Source organism: Petaurus breviceps, unplaced genomic scaffold, assembly GCF_028583685.1.
Source record: "Petaurus breviceps papuanus isolate PSGF00001 unplaced genomic scaffold, PetGlider_PUasm1.0 90504, whole genome shotgun sequence".
NCBI lineage: Eukaryota > Metazoa > Chordata > Mammalia > Diprotodontia > Petauridae > Petaurus > Petaurus breviceps.
Window position 1 is genome coordinate 2,079,915 of NW_027187266.1, and position 22,065 is coordinate 2,101,979.

The 22,065-nt window shown below is 37.5% G+C and overlaps 1 long non-coding RNA gene across 2 annotated transcripts in view; it reads right to left on the reverse strand.

Moving 5' to 3' along the window:
* The window catches only part of LOC138141895 (uncharacterized), a 104,453-nt gene that overhangs the window by 8,524 nt on the left and 73,864 nt on the right, over positions 1 to 22,065 (reverse strand). Inside the window, exon 3 of one of the 2 annotated variants that reach the window (XR_011163300.1) lies at positions 934 to 1,087. This is a non-coding gene — a long non-coding RNA (uncharacterized lncRNA). Of the gene's footprint in view, positions 1 to 933; positions 1,088 to 18,812; positions 20,116 to 22,065 lie in introns of those variants that run through there. The other variant, XR_011163301.1, reaches the window with a different exon arrangement.

Sequence of the window (22,065 nt, forward strand, 5' to 3'; positions counted from 1 at the left end):
ATGTGACATTGGCTGAATAGACTGCCTTGAACATTGGTGCTTAATAATTTTTTAAATTTTAATGTCATTTAAATGTATGTTAAAGTTCTTTGTAATACATAAAGTTCCCTAAAATGGCGAGATATTGTTAACAGAGTCTGAGTTAACAAAGTTTTTTTGTATCTGAAAAGCTTATAAGAAATCAGTGAAGTATAGGTCTGATTCAGGAGACCCAATACTTGGGTTCAAATTGAAACTCAGCTGATACTCAGCTATGAGATAGTCTAGTCTAGGGCAAATTCTCTTTAGTCTGTTTGTTTAGTAAAGGTTTATTTAGTCTATTTAGTAAAGGCAGGCCAACCTGGAATCTGTATATACTGAGAGCAGCATAGCCACTTCAGATTAGCTGAAAAGTGAGATGATGAAGGGGTGTGGATTCCATGCTCCAGTACTTTCTCTCTCTTAAGGTAGCAAGGCTACCAAGTAGTGAGACAACAAGGAAGAAAACCAAGAAAGAGGAGAAGCAAGAGGCCTAGATAATCCATGAAATGTTCTTTGGGCCCTTAAATAATAGAAAGCCTGCTTAAGGTAAAGATGTCAACCTGAGTCAATCAATGTGCTCTCCGGGACTGATTTCCAAATTTTCATCCCCATTTAATCCTCTTCCTCACATCTTAGCTTACTTTTCCTGTTGTTCAGTCATTTTCATTCATGTTTGATTCTTTGTGACCCCATTTGGGGTTTTCCTGGAAAGATACTGGAGTGGTTTGCCATTTCTTCTCCTGCTTATTTGACAGATGAGGAAACTGAGGCAAATAGGCTTAAGTGACTTGATCAGGGTCATACAGCTAGTATAATGGGGCTGTTCTAGCATCTTTGATGTGAGGGCCTGCCAAGTCCTTTCCACGGCTGCTCATACACCTTTGGTGTCCACCCAACTCACCCAATTCTTACCTGTGGCTCAGTTATAGCACTTGCAGCAGCTCCACTCTGGCAAACTGTGTTGGCAGATAGGCTAAACTGAGTTGAGAGTAACTGACAGGCCTCAAAACTGTCAGTGAATTAGGGGGATCTCTGCTCCAATCACACGAAGACTTTCTCCAACAGACTGGAAAGATGAGAACAATTTGTTCCAATGGAAGCAGGTGCTGTGTAGCGCTTAGAACTTGGTCACACATCAAACACACCAAGGTCATCCAGGACATCCTGAGCCTATCTACCAGTCACCTTGACTTTTTTCCCCTGCTGTGTTTTGAAGTGAGTGCTTTGAAGACTCAAGAAAACAGAGTGAGGTTGACCACTTTGTGCAACTCTGCCTTGCTTTAATCTAATTCAGATCAAGATGTCACCTGTGATGTCATTGGTCCTCTTTGAAAATGAAAGACCAACAATTGCTAGTAAATATCCGAAGTCAGATATGACCTCAGGAAAATGAATCTCCTGTATTCCAGGCCTGGCACTCTCTCTATCTCTGCGCCACTCAGATGCCCACTTCTTGGTCCACCTTATTTTCCAAATTTTGACTTCCATAGCTCTCTTCTAGGAAAGTCACATAAAACAAAAGGTAGCATCAAAGCTTTTTTTTTCCTCTAGAGTACACAGAGATTTTCCTAATCACCCGAAATATACTCTGAAAAGAACTTTTATAGAAATATTTCTTTATAAGAGACAGAAATTAATATGAATATAAATCAGCTGACTAAACTTGAAATCAAAGTCTGGGATGCCGTAACTCTCAAACGCATACATATACAATAAGGGGGGCAAACATACTTTAAGAAGAGCGTAGGTTTGAAATTATGTTAGGCTTCAATATAAATAAGAATGCAGTTATTGTCCTTTAAGAAACTTTGTTCTTAAGAAGCAACACCATATCATTGGTGTTTTATCTATATGGCAATAAGATAAAAAAAGGTGAAAAGTTATTACTATTGTCCAGAATGGAAGTTGTCCAAGAGTGATCTACAGACCTCTGTGGCACCCTAAGACTATAAAGGGAGCTTATAAGGTCAAAACATAATAATGCCAAGATGTTTTTACCTATTAAAATTCTCTTCCTTTTTCCAACTACCTATCTGAATGAGACTGAATTTTTGTCTTATACTTCAACCAAAACTGTCACAACACATTATTGTAAAATGGTACTATTCTTCAATTTGGGGGGGGGGGGGGGGAAAAATTAATTTTTTTTTTTTTTTTTTTTTAAGCAATCGGGGTTAAGTATCTTGCTCAAGGTTACATGGTCAGTTATTTCTGGGTGTGGTGCTGAGTGTCTGAGACTGGGATTCGATCTCCAGGTCATCCTGGAGCCAGTGCTCTTACTCGCTGTGCTACCTGGCCACCCCGAATATAATTATTTTCATTAAAATGTTATTTATGTGAACATGTTATGGGTTTTTATTTTTACTTGAATGAATTAATAATTTTTAAATTATCAGTTTTAATTTCTAGTGTTGTAAATATTAGTAGATATAACCAATATAAACAAAATAAGTGCGAAGGGATGCCAAAGCAAAAACATTTGAGAATTGCTGCTTGTAGACCAAGACATATAGACACTTAGCATGCAGCTGAGTGTTAAGATGTTTGAAAACTATATTCTGAAACTTAAGTTCCCATTTTTCTGCACAGTCATTATTCTATCTTACTGATCCCCACCCCCCAAACAAATTTGAGATAAATGTTTACAAAACAGGAGATTTAATTCTAAGATGTAGCAAGGACCTGAGCCTCAGCTTCCCCATCTGTAAAGGAAAAAGGACTGGACTATTTGATCTTGAAATTTCTCTCCAATTTTGACCCTCTCATCCTATGACTATCAAACGGGGACTTTTCAGTGGACTTTGCTAAACTTTGCAATGTTGTACTTTCCACAAGTTGATTTACAGAATGCAGCTGAAGAGATTATATGATCTTCAAAGAGACTTGTTTATATATCACCCTGTATCAAAATGGCTTAAATTATTTATATTGTGTCCCGAATAAACTAAAATGGCAGGGTATATGTTTTAACAATCACTGTGGTAAAGATGTCACTCTCTTGATTAAAGGCTTCATCTCAAAGGGCCCTTAAGTAGAAGGGCTCAGGTTGAAAAAAAATTGTTTCATCATTTTGAGGGTTGTATCAGTCTCCTGCTAACTTCATTTCGACCTACTAATTCCATAGTTTGAACAGTTTTTTTAAGATTCATTTTTTGTATGAAAAGCATGTCTCTGAACATTTAAAAAAGCCTCATGGTTTTCTCTAGTTCATGAGAAGGAACCCAGATTTATGAAGGTCATCAATGCTCTAGAAAATTAACTTGTCAGAGCATTTTGATTAGAACATTTTCTATAGCATGGGCTATCAAAGTAAACCAGACACTAGATATTTTTGCTTCTCTGGGCTATCAGAAGTAAGCAGTGGTTCTTAGTTCATCTCAGAAATAAAATAAAATAAAATGAAAGTGACTGTTTTTGACAATGTTAAAGAATATGCATCAGAGAAAGCATCTAGTCTCATGGTTCTCAAACTTTTCCACAGTAGAAAAACTTTTCAATTTACACAAAAACTTTGGCACAATACTGGTATTGAAATCCTCTGACATGACTATTTTTAATGCCTCTTAACAAGAAAAGATTCACTAAACACACACACATACATACACACAGACACAAAAAACAACTTTAGAGTATTTCAGAGTTTCTTGCAGCACAGTCTGTGTCAATTGTAGTCCATTGTAGTCAATTGACCCCGTCCATTTCCTCCATTTCTAAGTTCAGTTACATATTGTCCAATCCCTGTGTGCCAGGCCTGTATTTTAAGGGTAGGTCGAGTGACTTCATGTTAAGTAACACAAGTGGGGATTATGAACCAAATCTGCTCTGATTCAGCAAACATTTAATAAGCATCTACAATGTGAAGGGCAGTGAGCTCTAAAGATTGGTCTTGGAATCAGGGAGACCTGGGTTCAATTCTTGCCTTCAGCATATAAAAATATAATGACTTTGTGACCATAGACCCATCACTCAATCATTAAGTGTTCCTCAACTGTCTAAGACTATAAATTTGCCTGTGAGTGTAAAAGAAGAGTTTCCATCTGGGGATTTCTCAAATAAAATCACAGGCTCAGCCCTCCTTTCCCTTATCCCACCCCACCAGAAAGAACGTGCAAAACACTGGGTTTCCTGTTGGGGACAAAAAGATAATGTTCACTATCTGTATGATACTGGGCAAGTCATTTAACCTGTTTGAGTCCAGGATTCTGCAGCTGTAAAATGAGGGGTTTGGATTATGGAATTAAGAGTCTGGGATCGTATATCTAGCACTAGAAGGAACTTCCGAGACTAGTCCAACCACTTCTGAGGTCTCATCCAGCACTAACTCTAGGATTCTGAGTCTACACAAGACCTTATGGACATTAAGCATATATTTCGTCAGATGAACAGCAACCAGAACAATAACATTATTGTAACAGTAACAACAGCAACAGCAACATAGGAAACAAGAAAAGCTGTCTGTGCTATCAAAGAAATTGTATTTTAGGATGGAGAGTGGTGTCCTCTACAGGGAACTTTGTTTCCAGGGAGAACCTAAACTAAGGTTACAACACTCTTGCAGTCATTTAGGTCCCAAGGGACTGCCAGTTATATGTAGTCATAATATTGAAGGAGAACTGAAGACCACTCCATCCTTTCACTGGATCTGTTCCGGCTACTGGGAGTTGGGGAGTGGTGTGGTAAGTGTGGTGGGAAGAGGAACACAGGGAGCAGGGTGGGGAGAGTCATCAGTGTTCCGGAAAATCTGGAAGGGACAGCAGCCAAACACTGAGATCAGTTTTGTGTGGAGTATTATCCCCATCCCCCATCTCCATCACCCATGACTATGATATTGCTGTGCTTTGAAAAAAAAACTATATGAAATGAAAATCCCTTCTCTGCACATTGTACTCTTTTCCCATTGAGGAAGAAAATAGTCAGAAGATAGTCCATTAAATTCCACTTTCTCAGTTACCTTATGTATTCAGGGCAAAGAATAATGATTTTTCCTTGTCTTCCTTCTCTGGAATAGTAAGTCTCCCTCTACTATGGACCTTCAATAATTAGTAGAGTACAATAACAATTCAAAAGGTTAAATATGTGACCTGTTTTTTTTTTTCTTTAAAGCCTCTCCTAGCTTACTATCAGTTGACTAGGAAATAATCCATTAGGAAGTTTAGGAAAAGTCGTGACAGGTTGAGAATGCTCAGAGTCTGTCTTCCAGTCATTTCCCTGAGCTTAATTGTCACCTATGGAAACCAGGAAGGAAGGAATAAGTGCATTTTTCCCCTGATAAGGGAATGAGCCTAAGGGAAATTGATAGTAGGCAGGCGTTACACTAGGGATTAGCCCTTTCACAGGTAGTGAGTGGGTCTCTGGAAAAGCTTCTGAAGTCCAGCTAGCCAGCAGATACATTAGATAGGGAATTAGATCTGTGAGTTTGCACTAGCTCTGGGTCAGCCTTCTGGGGGTAGCTATTGTTTCTGGCTCTTGTCAGGTTGCTTTATTGGGTGACTAATACCAGTAACTTTAAAACCAAATTGGTGGGATGCCATCAATATTTTAAAATGCTTACTTTCAGCAGCTTTTCATTCAGTGATGACATTTCTTCCCAACATATGTAATAATAATGATAAATTATATTTTGTAATACTTTATAGAATAAAGAAGCATTATATGATGTTCTTAGCAACAAAGATATAATGGAATGCATATATTAATATTCCTAATTTATACACATAAAAATTGAGACCCAGAGAATCAGAGTTGTCCAAGGTCATACAACTAGCAAGTGGTAAAGCTTGAACTGGAGCTCTATACTCCTGATTCTGTGTAATTATCTTTAATTATAAATGAATAGTAATCTTAGGAATTAATTTTTAAAATTCACCAATTAGTTAACAAGTCCAAAATTATAGACACTGGCTTTAGGAGTTAACCTTTTGTCAGAGTCCCTGTGAGGACAGGTTGAGGCCTTTGAATCAGAATAGCTCTAAGTCTAAAAGAATGATAAGGGGGTAACTATGATGAAGTATAAAATTGAAAGCAGAAGAAATCATTTGGAAATCATAGATCTTATGGAAAAGACCCCCCTTGTACTACACACTATGAAAAACAAAGAATGAATGAACTATTCTCTTACTTCTTCCCTCTACCCATCAGATGAAATACAGATGCCTTTTAATAATTCTTTCATGAGAAAACCTTGAAAAATAACTTTAAATGATTAAGAAATAGTTCTGAGAGAGATATTCAAATCCTAGAAAGATAGATCTTAGAGTACAGATCTTCCTCTACCACCCCCAGAATAAAATAAAAAATTTTAAAAGCCTTCAAAATTAGCAAATACAATAATGACAAGAACAAAATTAAAGAAACTTCCACAAGTTGATTGTTATAGAAAAGAAAAGCCACTAATATGATGATTTCTAGCAATACACTAACATATCTCCATTCAAATACTGTACTGAAACTTTAGGTACTGTCTTTTGGGGTAAACCCCTTCAGAGTCTCCTATGTGCAGACCTTGCTCCCTGAACATATTGATCACAACTGCCCTAATGCTTAGGAAGATGGAAAGGAAGTGAGGTAATAGAGTGTAACACCAAGGGAGAAAATTATGGGGAAATTAAGGGACCCATAAGTCTGCTTATTTAATTAAATCTATTTAATACCAAATAGGAAGAAATAAGGAGCCAGCAAAAGACATGAAAGATATGTTAGAAAAATTAAAAAAAAACTGGTTAAAAAAGTTTCTTATATTTTCCCCTCAACAGTATCCTTTGGGATGTTCCCCTAACCCCTCTCAAGTCAGATCCAAGGGTCTGGGGCCTGAAGAGAGTTGGTATCAAGTACTGAGTGAAGCTCATGAAACTAACAGGTAAAGTTGAAGAGCAATGTTTATTACTTTAACTTCTCAGAGTCTCTCTGTGGCTGCCACTCTTAGCCCTTAAGGGTCAGAGATCTTGTCCGAACCCAGTGTACTGAGGCTACAAGGTTTGGATGAAGAATACAGCAGTACTATGCCTATAGAAGGTAGAAAATGACATCGGGAAGCACATTTTAGCAAAGACACAATAGAGAAATCAGTGGTGACTGATAAAGAAAGGTAAAAGATGACCGAGGAAGAAAAATGAACAGACATAAGGAAAGAGATTTCTCAATGAATAAGTACTGTACAACAAAGAACACTGAAGCAAAATCCCTTTATAAAGATGATTGCATTTTGCAAGATACCCTCAAGTAATCATATGTAGGCATTACAAGAACCTGTGATTCTGAAGAACGATCAGAGAATTAAGTGAAAGTATGAAAAAATGAGGACAGAATTAATATTTGTAAAGGAAGAAAATTTTAAGTCTATCAAGAGGATAGCAAGTGGAAACAAAAAAACAGAGACTGTCAAAAAGCAAGAGCTCCTCTGAGAATGGAAGAATTTGAATACACAATAGTCGTCAGCAGGAGATTAATTGAGCAAATAAAGAAAATCAGCAAGATCAGAAAGATACATGAGAGTTCTTCAAATTCAAAGAAAAGATATCAAGTGATAATCTAAGGCTTATAGATCTTCCAGAAAAAAAATACAAAAATAAAACTTGAATACTTTTCTTCAAGAAGTCACACTGGAAAAATGCCTAGAAATATTTGAAGCAGATGGCAAAATAGAGCTCAAGAATTTATAGAATAGGGGCAGCTAGATGGTGGAGTAAATAGAGCACTGGTCCTGGAGTAAGGAGGACATGAGTTCAAATCCGGTCTCAGACACTTAACACAAAAACTAGCCTTGTGACCTTGAGCAAGTCACTTAACCCCAATTGCCCTCCAAAAAAAAATGATTTATAGAATATCATCAGAAATACTGAGTTTAGCTCACTGATACATATTATAACCAGTCTTCGAACAACACATTTTGCAGAAGTAATCAAAATAACACAAAATTCCTCTGTTTACAAGAAATCCAAGGGGAAAATGGCATATGACATGTAGAAAAGCAAAAAAAAAAACCTGTTGATTTCCATAAAATATATAACTTTCAATGCCATGTGTACTAAACATGAAAGAAAATAGTGGAATATTTAGGGAAGGGGAAGAATTTGAGTCATTCCTTCAAAACTTAAAGTGGGCAGGGCATTTAACAAGCACACTGACCAACTAGAAGAAAGTTAAAAACTTTCAGTTTGTGATAAGACTAAGAAATGAAATGTCTATTTTCAAGTGGTTAGGGTCACTCAAGCAAGTGGGTCTTACTATCAGGAAAGGAATGCTCTAATATAGCTTCATGAAGTGAGTGAAGAGATGGGTTGAGGGAGACAGGAATCTTGCCACAAATTCTGATGGGGCTGTCACTCTCACTAGCAGGAAAGTGTTAGTTGAGAGGGTGTATATAGGGTATTCAAGGAGGACTAGCAGCTTGGGTGTGAGGGAGGGCTTGCAGAGCCCTTTTCAGGACTGTTCATCCACTTTGGGTGTCTGCCTGACACTCAACTCTCACCTAAGGCTCCAAGAAGTTGTAACACACACAGAGGCCACACCCTAAGCAAACCATCTTGGCAAATGGGCTTAACTAGGTTGAGGGTAACCAAGAGGAATCCATCAGTGAGTTAGTGGTTGTCTAACCCAAGCACGTGAAGAGTTCCTTTGATGGAATGGGCGGATGAAAACAATTTATGTCACTGGCCACGAAGACAGCTAAAGCAGGCACTGTGGAGCACTAAGAATTTTGTCAGACCTTGAATATGCCGAGATTATCCACTGCATCCTTGCCCATCACCGGTTGTTTTTGACTTTTGTCTTGCCACTGGACTTCAATGACTGAGGAAGAGAGTAAGACTGACAATTTTGTACAACTCTGCCTCACTTAAATCCAATTAACTTATGAGTTAAGACATCACCCCCTTATGTCATTGGTCCTTCAAAAACAAAAGATAAATAACAACAGTAGTTGAGAACCTAGTAGGGTAAAACTCAGGGTAAAAATCATAGGTTCTAGGGGACAAATGCATGACAAGCCTTGAGAAAAATGACACAGGCTTTGATCAGGTCCCCCAGACTTGGGTTAGAAACTATTTCCTACTGTAATATGTGGCAGTTTTAGAGAATTAACTTTCCTAAGAATAGATTCTGGAGAAGGGGAAAGGAATAAGAAAGGAAGTAGAATAAAACAAATTTTTGGAGAAGGGGTTTACAAATTAATGTCACCAAAATAGAAAAATGAATGAAATGGGGGAGAATAGAGAGTATTATATACTCAACTTTTATCTGAGCCAGAAGAAGCTGCATTGGTAAAGGGATTTTCTTCAGAGTTCCTTTCACCAGTGGTGTCAAACTCCAATAGAAATGGGGGACCCTAAACTTTATTTAAGAATCCTTGCAGACCTCATATTGACTTAAAACCCCACGTATCAACATTATCTATATTTTGTTGTATTTATACTTATATTGTTAAAATATTTGCCAATTACATTTTAATCTGGTTTGAACTGTCCTTGGGAAGGTTGTGGGCAACATGTCCAGCACTGCCCTATACCAATGAAATCACAGATTTGGGCCAGAAAATAATATAAATGCATAAATAGATATCTATTTAACATATAAATATGCATATATAAATGTATGTAATAAATGTATACTTCACAATTAACCCTAAATATTAATAGATTCCATTTCCTCAGCATATTTATTATATATTAAAGTAAATCAAATGATGGAAGCTAAAAAGGTGTAGTTCTGCAGTTGGAGTCAGGAAACCCTGAGCTCAAATCCTGTCTCACCTACCAGTTGGGTAACTGGAGGCAACATTTCACCTTTGTCAGCCTCAGTTTCCTTATCTGTAAAATGAGGCAAGAATAGTACCTACTTCCCAAAGTTGTTGTGAGGATCGAATAAGATAATATATGTAAAGCATTTCATGAATGTTAAAATACCATATAAACTAGCTATTATTATTATTATTGTTGTTGCTACTATTATTACTATCTTTTAAGCCAACAATTGGCTAATCCAAGATATGTCAACTGCCTGCTGGTTCATAGGATCTTTAGAGTTGGAGTAGATCTTAGAGAGTCCATGACAAACCCCTTGTTTTACAGATAAGGAATGCAATCCATGGAGGTGGAATATTTTTTGCCCAGGATTACACAGCCCAGAAATGTTGAGGCAGAGTTTGAGCTTCCTCATTCCACGTCTGGTCCTCTTTTCAGTATACCCAGATGTCTCTAGACTTAGATGGTCCACAGGTACTTAAGACTCTTCTGGTTTCTTTCCCGGTTTCTACAAACATCCTTGTGTCTCTGCTATTCTTGAAAAACCTTTTCTTTATTCTACTATCCAATCAAGTTCTTGTCACCCAAGTCCTTGGTACTTTCACATGATATAATATCATAAACAGTTATCATTTTATCAAGAGAAGTGACAATGAAGATGATGCATTGTCTGTTCAGCCCTGGGCCTTCCTTCCTGTCCTGGAACTGAATCATCTTATGTATTCTGTCTACCCCATTAGAATAAAAACTCTGAGAGCAAGGAATTTTTTGCCTTTCTATTTGGATTCTGTGTTTAACATAGTGCATTGTACATTGTAAAAACACTTACCAAGTGCTTTTTCATTCATTCATCCTACATCTCTCCTCTCTTTCACAGCCAGATTTTCATAAAAAAAGGTTATCTGTCTTCATTGCCTCTAGTTTCTCATCTTCCATTCACCTCTCACCCTTTGCAGTCCAGCTTCTAGCCCCAACACTAGATGGAAACTGCTATCTCAGAGGTCACAAGTGATATTATTGTTAATATATCCAATAACTTTACAGTATCTGACACCCTTGACTCTCCTCTCCTGCATACTGAGCTTTATTCCTGGGTTTTGGGCATGCTGCTGTATTTTGCTATCTGGCCACTGGACCCAGATGGCTCTGGAGGAAAAAAGTGAGGCTGGTGACTTTGCTCAGCCCTCTCTCACTTAAATTCAATTCATTTGTGAGTCATCTCATCATTTTCCTAATGTCATGGTCATCTTCAAGAATGAAGGACAAACCACAGAGTCCAAGCTGTCCCAATGGGGACCCAGCTGGTCAGTGCCAGTTAGCCAACTCAGCTTGTCCTCTCCTCTCCTCTCTTCCCCTCTCACCTCCTCTCTCTCCTCTCCTTTCCTTTCTTCTCTTCTTTTTCTCTCTCTGTCTCTTTCTCTATCTCTATTTCTCTCCCTCCTTCTCCTTCCTTCCCTCCCTTCCTTCCTTTCTTTCCCTCCCTTCCTCCCCTTGTTATTATAATCTCAAATTCTCGTGGATTCAATTATTATCTTTACATGGATAAATCTTAAATCTTCATACTCAGTCCTCATTTCTCTCTCTCTAGCTGCCTGGATCTCCACATGGATTTCCCATAGTCTCCATAAACTCAAAATGTCCTTCTAAGTCCTCTCTACCTTTTCTATCTCTTTTGAGGTGATTGCTATTGTTTCTATTCACCCAAGTTTATGACCTGATGATCTCGCTTGATTCTTCACTCCCATTCATACCCACTACTCTTATCTACTTATACCAAGTCTTATAGATTTTACGTCTTCAACATCTCTTGCATCTATCTACCTCTTTCTGTCAACTCATACCACCAACACCCTGGTTTAGTCCCTCATCATCTACCCAGAATTTTTCATTTTTGGAAGCCTAATTGATATGGAAATTCACCTGAATGACATGAGAAATAATCAAACTACCTCATAGTCTTTACAACATATAAAAGCTTGCCCTAGACTCCTAAGTTTTGAAGACTTACTGGGACCCACATTTCCTGGTCATAGTGTTGTTCCCTCAACCCCATAACTCCCAATTACAAAATTCACAGTTCTATACTGGGTATTGAAATTAAATATGAGAGAGGTGACTCACAGATCCAGAGCATAAACTAGGAGTGAGAAAGAGGGAATTGGGTAAATTTACTGGAGCCCAGTTTCCTAGAAGGGACCCCAGGGTCCAACTGTGTTATATATGCTTTTGTGTTTTTCCAAGTAGTATCATTATCCACTGTTTTTGACATCCATTGTAAAAATGTTGAATTTCAAAGAAAACAACAATGATGTACGTGATTCTGTTAGTTATCAACCAGTATCAACTCTAATCAACCAAAACTACTATTTACATATTATGAACAGATACAATAATATAATTGTATTTTTCAACTATATATATAGACATATTCCATACTCAATGCATAGACAATTAAAAAAACAAAACAAAACTAGTTAACTTATTCTAAGAACTGAACATTTCTGAGTATTTTATTAACATTTGCTTCTATGCTTTGACGTAGAAATGCTATCTCATTCTATTATTCACAATCACAAGTTTTCTGAATTGTTTTTAAAATGTTGCCCTTTGTAAAAAATTAACAATTAAGGTATTTGGGGTATGATTTTATTTTCTTTTTAAAACTTTATTCTTTCACTGCAAAATTTAAATAAACTAGACATGTATTTTACAAAAATTAAAATTTATTTAAAAAAATTCTATATTCTTTTAAATAAATTACATTTAAAAGTGATTTAAAAATTTAACATTTTAGTAAAAAGTAAAAATCAGTAGTATTTTGTGAGAACTTCAAACTATATTACATTATATGAATGTTTCAACTTCTAAGGCTACAGTGAATATTTTCTGCAGTGTTAATTATGATAATGTGATATATATGTTTTTGATTTCTTTTTGCACATTTAAAATTTTTATCTTATATATATATATATACATACACACATATATATATGTGTGTGTGTGTGTTTCCTATTCCATGTTTCTTTTGTATACCAGACACAGAATATTTGTTATAGGGTGTTTTCTTTTTTATTTAGGGTTCTTTGTACATCAATTCAAAATTCCTTGTAAAGATTTTTAGATTTTAGCAGGCCTGTCCCTACTTTTCCCCTTCTTTCTTTTCCTCTCTTCTGATCCTTTCCTGTTTCATTTACATCTCCTTTTTCTTCTCACCACTTTTCCACATTTGCTAGAAAATCCCATTCCCCACCCCCATTGGGCACTGAGTCAAACTTCCTCTCTCAGGCTATAGTGAGCTAACTTTGGGGTTTCTTTTTGGTGATGTTCTGTAGATTTTCTTGAGGTATACTTTTCCATCTATTTTAGATATTTCCAGGCAATTTTGTAATGTGCCTTCATGAAGTACAATGTTCAGGTTTTAAAATTTTCATTTAATAAAGCACTTGTAATTAGTTCAATAGAAAAACTTTTTATACCACACCTAACCATTCATTTTCATCTATTGGCTAAATATATGAGTGGATAATATTTTAATAAATTTCTATTTCTCAGTAAGAGAGCTTGTAAAATTATCCCACCATATTCTAAAACATATTTGAATAAGCAAGCATTTTCACTATTGGTTTAAAACAAAATGTAGAAATAAATTTAATGTGGAGCCAGATTTAAGACAGTTTGGTATTGCCAAATACTGCAAACTTTTATTCAAGTAAAGGAGTCCAACATAAAAATTAAGCATATATATGAATATCATATTATGTTAAACATCTTCTAAGCCATACTTCATTTAATCAAAGTGTTACTCATATTCAAAAATTATAAAATAAAGAAATTTAATATGAAATCTTACAGATAATTATAAACATATGAGGTCTTGTTGAATTACTTCTTAAAATTCTTACAGAATGTTCCAATATACATATTAATCATTAGTTTTATAATTTTTAAAGTTTTCCTAATTATAGGTAGAATAGCATTTTCTATTTAATAATTAGAAATATATAATAGAAATTTTAATTTGGAGTTTTTTGGGGGAAATTATCATTGTGGCTACTGTAAGCATATATTGAATAAACCTAAAAGAATCCTTATTATAATAGTATATTAAATTGTATTGCGGTTCACAATACATTTTGTTACTGTTGTTGTTGAAAGGGATTTGCCAAACAAAAAACCATTGGGAACCAATAATGTAGTCCAACCCTAACTGTATAATAATCTACTCTATAACATTCCCAAGGCGGGGGAGTGGGGGGGGAGTCAACCAATTTTTGCTTGAAAACTCTTAGTGAGGGAAAACTCATTACTTTTCAAGGCAGCTTATTAAAATTTCATCTAGGAATCATTAGAAAGGATTTTCTTTACATCAAGCCTAAATTTGCCTCTCTACAGTAACTCTTATTGTTTCTAGTTCTATCCTCTGGGACCAAAAAGAGGTCTAATTCTTTTTCCACATGACACTCTTCAAATGCTTGAACATAGCTCTCATATCCTGCCCCATCCCACAAACTCTTTTCCTCTCTAAGCTAAACATACCCATTTCCTTCAAGTAATCCCAATAAAACATGATCTCTAGGCCCTTCCCCATTTTGGCTCATCTCATTTGGATGCACTCAGATACATCAATGTCCAACCTAAAATGCTGTCATCCAAACTAACTAATAACAACTGATATTTAGGCAAAAGTTTAAGAGGCAGCATGGGATAGTGGATATACAAAGTTAGCCTAGGAATCAGGCAGATCTGAGTTCAAATCCCACCTTTGATCTATACTGACTTTGTGACCCTGAATAAGTCATTTAACCCCTCAGTACTATAGACAATTCTCTAGATAAGTTGTAGAGAAGAGGCTGCTTTGATAAAGTGAACTTCTTCATCTAGAAGTTCCCTATCACAATAAAATCATAAATCTGTTCTCTATCCCTTTATATGAACCATCTCACCTGATCCTCAAAATAACCCTGAGAGGTAGGTATTGTAATATCTAATCTAATGTAAAATCTAATTTTATAAGCAGGGAGAGTGAAGCTTAGGGAAATTAAATAACTTCCCTAAGTTATATAACCTCTAAGGATCAAAGGTAAGGTTTGAACTTGGGTCTTCTTAACTCCAACTCTCATGGAGTCGACTTAGTATCTTGCCTCCCTTGAATAGCACACAGTACTCCAGATACAGGCTGGCCAGGGTGTATAATACAGAGACTATCACTTCCATAATGCTGGAAATGGCTCAGATTGATTTCATTTATTATTATCACCATTTACCTTTTTCCCAGCTAGGTTTATATATACAACATGGATCAATTAATGAACAAATATCTACTAAGTTTCTACTTTGTACTTGGCTCAAGGAAAAACATAGTCATTGTCCTCATGGAGTTAAGTAGTAGGGGAGACAAGACATGCATGCACATGAAATATAATAGAACAATACAGGCATCTTTGCTAAAGTGTCAAATGTGTGATTCTAAATGTTGGCAGAGATAGGAGAAATCACTGTATGATAGAATATTATGGGAAAGCTGGGGCTCAAGTTGGACCTTAAAAAGAAGGGTAAGATTAGATATTAATAGAGCAGCATATTTATCAAATATAATTTATTTAAAATAACAAATAAGAAGAAACAGTAAAATGTATTTTTCATATTGTAATTTTTATTTCTCTCTTAAAGTTTTGTTTTGTGAAAACCAAGCTCAGAAGAGAAAACTTTAGTCTTAAGTCTTCAAATTCTTTATTTTTCAAATACATGAATGGATAGCACATTGAAGAGGGATTAGACTGTTCTTTTTAGACCAGACAGTAGGACTAGAATCAATGGATAAGAAATTATAGGGAAGAGGGGTGGAACCAAGATGGCAGAGTAAAAGTAGGATCTTGCTTGAGCCCCCACTCCAGTCACCTCCAATACCTGTAAAAAAATAACTCTAAACAAGTTTTAGAGCTACAGAATCCACAGTGACAGAGAGAAACAAATCTCCTGCTGAAGGCAGCCTGGCAGGCCAACAGGAAGGGTCTATCATGCCAGGCTGGGAGCCGAGCACAGTCCTGCATGAATCATGCTGGCCCAGACTCATGGCCGAGACCAGTGGAAGCAGACTTTGGGAAAGTGAATCACTGGCAGCTATGGTCGTTTCCAGACTTCTCAACCCATAAACGCCAAAGAGAAAGCAAAAGCTCAGTAGGGAACCCTGTTGGAAGTGGGTGAGAGAAGAGTACAATCCCTTCCTCTGGGGCAGAACAGGTGGTTGAGGTCTGGGGGCAGCAACTGCTGCCATGTAGCTGCCTCGAGAGCTCCTGGCTTACAGAGCATAGGGGGACCAAGAGACCATTCAGAGGGTAATTGCTCCTGCTTTAACTTGCTTGGATCTGGGTCACAGTCTTGTATAGTAGTCTTGGGGTGAGGAATGCTAGTGTGTCAGAGCTTGTGGTGTCTATAGAGGGTGCCCTCCTCATAGCTCTGACAGCAGCTCTGACAACAATTGCAAAAACCCCAGCAATTTGGAACACAGCCCTCTCCACTCTGGAAGCAGAGTTCTACTGTGGCAAAGAGCTCAAAAGTTAAATAATTGTCTGGCAAGATGAGCAAACAGAGGAAGTGTAGTCAGACCATAGAATCTTTTTTGGGGACAAAAAGGATCAAAACATGGTACCAGAAGAAGACAACAAAGGCAAAACTCCTGCATCAAAAGCTTCCAAGAAAAAGATGAATTGGCTACAGGCCATGGAGGAGCTCAAGAAGGATTTTGAAAATCAAGTAAGAGAAGTAAAGGAAAAATTGGGAAGAGATATGAGAATGATGCAAGAAAATAATGAAAAGAGAGTCAACAGCCTGACTGAAGAAAATAACACCTTAAAAAATAGACTAACTCAAATGTCAAAAGAGGCCCAAAAAGTCAATAAGGAGAAGAATGCCTTAAAAAGCTGAATTGCCCAGATGGAAAAGGAATTTCAAAAACTCACTGAGAGAATAATTCCTTCAAAATTAGATTGGAGTAAATGGAAGCTAATGACTTTATGAGAAATCAAGATACTATAAAACAGATCCAAACAAATTGACAAAATAGAAGGCAATGTGAAATATCTCATTGGAAAACCACTGACCTGGAAAATAGATTCAGGAGAGATTATTTAAAAATTTTTGTACTATCTGAAAGCCATGATCAAAAAAAGAGCCTAGAAATCATCCTTCAAGAAATTCTCAAGGAAAATTGCCCTGATATTCTAGAACCAAGGGGCAAAATAGAAGTGGAAAGAATTCACCAATCGCCTCTTGAAAAAGATTCCAAAAAGAAACCTCCTAGGAATATTATAACCAAATTCCAGAGTTTCAAGGTCAAGGAAAAAATATCACAAGCAGTCAGGAAGAAACAATTAGAATATTGTGGAAACACAATCAGGATAACACAAGATCTAGCACCTTCTACATTAAGGGATCAAAGGATTTAGAATGTGATATTCCCAAGGTCAAAGGAGCTAGGATTAAAACCAAGAATCATCTACCCAGCAAAACTGAGTACAATGCTTCAGGGGAAAATATGGTCATTCAATGAAATAGAGGACTTTCAAGCATTCTTGATGAAAAAAAAACAGAGCTGAACAAGAAAATTTGACTTTCAAATACAAGAAGCAAGAGAAGGTAAAAAGAAAAAAGAAATCATAAGGAACTTATTAAAGTTAAACTATATACATTCCTACATGGAAAAATGATCATTGTAACTCATGAGACTTTTTTCTCAGTATGAGGATAGTTGACAGGAATACATATATGTATGCATATATATATATGTATATGTATACATACCTGTATATGTATATATAGCAGGGTATATGTGTATATAAATATGTATATGAGTGTGTTTATATGTGTATACATCTATACATAGACAGAAGGCATAGAATGAGTTGAATATGAAGGGATGATATCTAAAACATAAAATTAAGAGGTGAAAGAAATATATTGGGAGGAGAAAGGGAGAGATAGAATAGGGTAAATTACCTCATATAAAAGAAGCAAGAGAAAACTGTTACAATGGAGGGGAAGAGCAGGAAGGTGAAAGGGAATGAGTGAAACTCTCATTGGATTTGGCTTAAGGAGGGAATAACATACACACTCAATCAATTTACCCTACAGGAAAGTAGCAGGGAAGGGGATAAGAGGGGGAATGATAGAAGGGAGGGCTAATTGGGGAAAAGGGTAGTTAGAAGCACATACTTTTGAAAAGGGACAGGATCAAAGTAGAAAATAGAATAAGTGGGGGATGGGGTAGGGAAACATAGTCTTTTACAATATAACTACTATGGAAATGTTTTGCCTAACTACACATGTACAACCTATATTGAATTGCTTGTCTTCCTAGTTGGGGGGGGGTGAGGAGGGAAGAAGGGAAAGAATCTGGAAATCAAAGTTTTAAAAACAAATGATAAAAAATTGTTTTTTTTACATGAAACTGGGAAATAAGATATACTGGCATTGTGGTATAGAAATCCCTCTTGCCCTACTAGAAAGTTATGGGGAGAATGGGAGAGGATATAAGAGAGAACAGATTGGGGGAAGTAGGCTCACTATCTTGGGTGGGGATAGGGGAAAGACAGGGAGAAAATTTGTAACTTAAAATCTCATGGAAATGAATGTTGAAAACTAAAAATAAACAACTTGGAAAAAAAAAAGAAATTATAGGGAAACAGATTTTGACTCAGAAAAAATGTATCAATTACTATACTACTGCTGCTGCTACTACAAAATGGAAATCTTACAGAATTTTGCAAAAATGGAATGAGCTACCTTATGGAATAATCCATTCCCTCTCCTATCACTGGAGACCATAGACATTACTTCTATTTTGGGTTGCTTGGTTGTTGTCCTTCCTTCTTGAAGACGACCAAAATGGCATTACTCTATGTTAGAGTCAAGTTACATTATGTCTAACTGTGGCTGATGAGACCAATACGAGCTTGGAATGCTCTACTACAGACTGAGCACAAATAGTGCATGTGAACATTTGGGGTGGATTCTCTACATTTGTGCACCTCGCGTTTCTTTTGAGCCACTTCAGTTTGGTTTGTTCCTAGAGCTCAACACCTCTTCTGATGATGTAATGCCATGCTGGGCAGTCCTTTGCCAGTGTCTCTCATGTCATGCAATCAATTCCAAAGTTCTGAAGAGAGACCTTGAGAGTGTCCTTGTATTGCTTTTTTTTTTTTTTTCAGTTTTCCAATCTATTTAATGGGGATGATAAGAAGTCCCCCAGACTCTTCCACACAGATCACAAACTCCAGCTAAAATGGCAGGTTCAGATTTACAAGGTATTTTCCCCAGGGTTGTTGTCAGTAGCAGAGGAGGGTCTGGATAGGAATTCATGGAGGTGGGTATCTCTCCTCCACCTGGATACATTGTACATTACAGACCTGCCAGGCCTTGTGAGTGTCCTGGTGATGCCAGAGGCTGCGACTTGCTCAGGGTCACCCTTCTAGGCTATGCAGGAGACAGGGCAGAAATGGGGGAGGGGGGTGTCCTGTCTTCAGGGCTGGTCCTCTGTCCATCAGGAGGGGCCCTTGACTTTCTTCCAGGCACGAATCCCTTTGGCAGTCTGGTGAAAACTCTTTCTCTGCCACTTGGGGGGCTGCACTTCCCAAGCCTGACCTCATCAAGCACAGGAGAACAACCACATCTGTACTGCTGCCATCCCTGCTGGGGGGAGGGGGAGGAGCCTGTATTGCTTTTTCTGACCACCACGTGAGCATTTGCCTTGTGTGAGTTCTCCATGAAATAGTCTTTTAGACAAGTCCACATTTGGCATTTGAACAACATGGCCAGTCCATCAGAGTTGAACTCTCTGCAGTACAGTTTGATTGCTTAGCAGTTTAACTCAAGAAAGGACCTCAGTGTCTGGTACCTTATCCTGCCTGATGATCTTCCTAAGATAATTCCAATGAAAGTAATTCCATTTCCTGGTATGGTACTGGTATTCTGTCCAGGTTTCACAGGCATACAACAATGAAGTCAGTGCAATGGCTCTGTAGACTTTAAGTTTGGTATTCAATCTAATCCTCTTCTCTCCCATACTTTCCTTTGGAGCCTCCTAAACACTGAGCTAGCTCTGGCAATGTATGAATCAACCTCATTATCAGCGTGTACATCTCTGGAAAGTATATTGCCAAGATAAGTGAACTTAGCCACAGTATTCAGAACTTCTCCATTTGCTATAACTTGGTGGTCCCATGTGTGGATGATGTGATGCTGGCTGATGGAACATCTCTGTCTGCTTGGTGTTAATTGTTAGGTTAAAATGAGCACAAACAGCAGAGAATCTACTCATACTTTGCTGCATCTCAGCTTCAGAGGTTGAGTGCACAAGCATCTGAAAACAAAAAAAAATCATTCACCAACACTCCCTCTGTTTTGGGTAAAGGTTTAATGACTTGATTTCTTAGATCCCAGATAATTCTATAATACTATGATTCACAGTATTTTAGAACTTGGAGCAACCTTAAAGATCATCTAGTTGAAATCTCTAATTTTATAGATAGGGTAACTAGGTCTAAGAGTAGTAAAGACCATGGTGAAGTAGTTAGTCAGTAGGATTGCCAAGGTATCCTGGCTCTTAATTGCTTTAGAGCTCTTTCTTATAATAATGTTGTTTCACTTCAGCTGAGTGTTTCTAACATGTGGGTAAAGATTTAGTTCTGATTTCTTATAATCAAATATGGTATGCCAAAATCAGCAGACTCCCTTTTCAGAATGAGAAGAATTGACAAAGGTGGTAAAGTAGGAGGAAAGAGTACAGAGAAGCCACTCAACATGACTCCTCCATAAAGATCTAGAAAATGTAGTAGACCAAGCCCTGCTCAGGAAATCCAAGGAGCAATGACATTGAGTCATATCGCTGTGCCCAGATGAGCGCAGGGAAGCAGAGAAGAAGGTCTGGCCAGGGATGCACCACATGGAGCATTTCGTCACAGGAACTAAAAGAGGAGTGTCTGTAGGTGAGAATAAGATGAGGCCCATATATGGGCATAATGACCTTCTGAAGGCTATAGGGATAGGTTCTAACTGACAGGTCCATCATTCACTAACTAGTTCAATGTCATGGACCCAGCGTGGGTTAAGGATGGGACCAATGCCTAGGGGTTTTACTCCAGGATGAAGAGTGATTCCTGGGACCTAGACTATGTATTAATCTTGGATTATGTTCAGAAATAATCTTAAATTATTTTCAATAGCTGTGTGGATCTGATCTAAAGAGCCAAAGAGGTCCAAGTTCCAACTTCCACCCAAGTTGGAAGCCTATAAATGAATAACAGATGATTATTGAATAAATAATTATTGAATTAAATGAATCTAGACCAAAAGGAAGTCTGCAATTCTGTTACTGAACCTGCAGAGAATACTAGGTGGCTGAGAGTGGCTGAGTCAAGGAGTAGTCTACTAGCACTTCCAACCTGGGACAAGCCATAGTAATGTTGCTTCAACCCAAACACAGGTCAGAAAACTGTAGAACTCAGAACAAAAGGAACTGACTACCAGGGGTGGAGAAACTGTGGCCTCAAGGCTGTTCTGTTCTGAATTGTATTCTGTTCAAAATTTGTTCTATGAAGTTTGGATTCAGTCAAAGGGTCACACTTGAGGACCTAGAGAGCCACATGTGGGCTCAAGGTCACAGGTTCCCCACCTCTGGACTAGCCTTTGCCCTTTATCAAATGACTGAAAGCACTAGAAGCTTGAGCTGTCCCTGAGATCCTAGAAGAATACAATGCTCCATAAAAGAAGCAGAAGGACCCAAGAGGACAAAAGATTAGCCCAGGCATTCCTTTCAAAAATGCAGAGATTCTGGCGGCAGAACCAAGATAGCAGAGTTGAGAAAGCACTCAACTGGGCTGTCTCAACATTCTCCTCTGAACAACTTTAAAATAAAACCTCAAATTGAATCTTTGAGTGTCAGAACCAACAAAAGGTTAGAATAAGACATTCTTCCAATTCAAGACACTGAGGAGGTCAGAAGAAGAGAACTGTGACACAGCGGGGGGAGACTGAGCAGGAGCCCATATGAATGAAACAGCAGTGGTAGGACTAGGTGGTGGTGACAGAAGCAACAGCAGCTTCAGGAACTCTCAAGCCAGCAATGGTAAGAGGACCTAGAAACTGGTCAGAGAGAGATTATGGGGGACCTCTATGATAGCATTGAATGCAGAAGCAAACATTGTATGACAATTCCATTGTCTATACCCATTTCTGGATCGTAGTTCAAGGGTGGAGAGGAGTACTTTTGGTCAAGAAGGAGTGAGAGCCCTCAGAAACAGTATTACTTCTA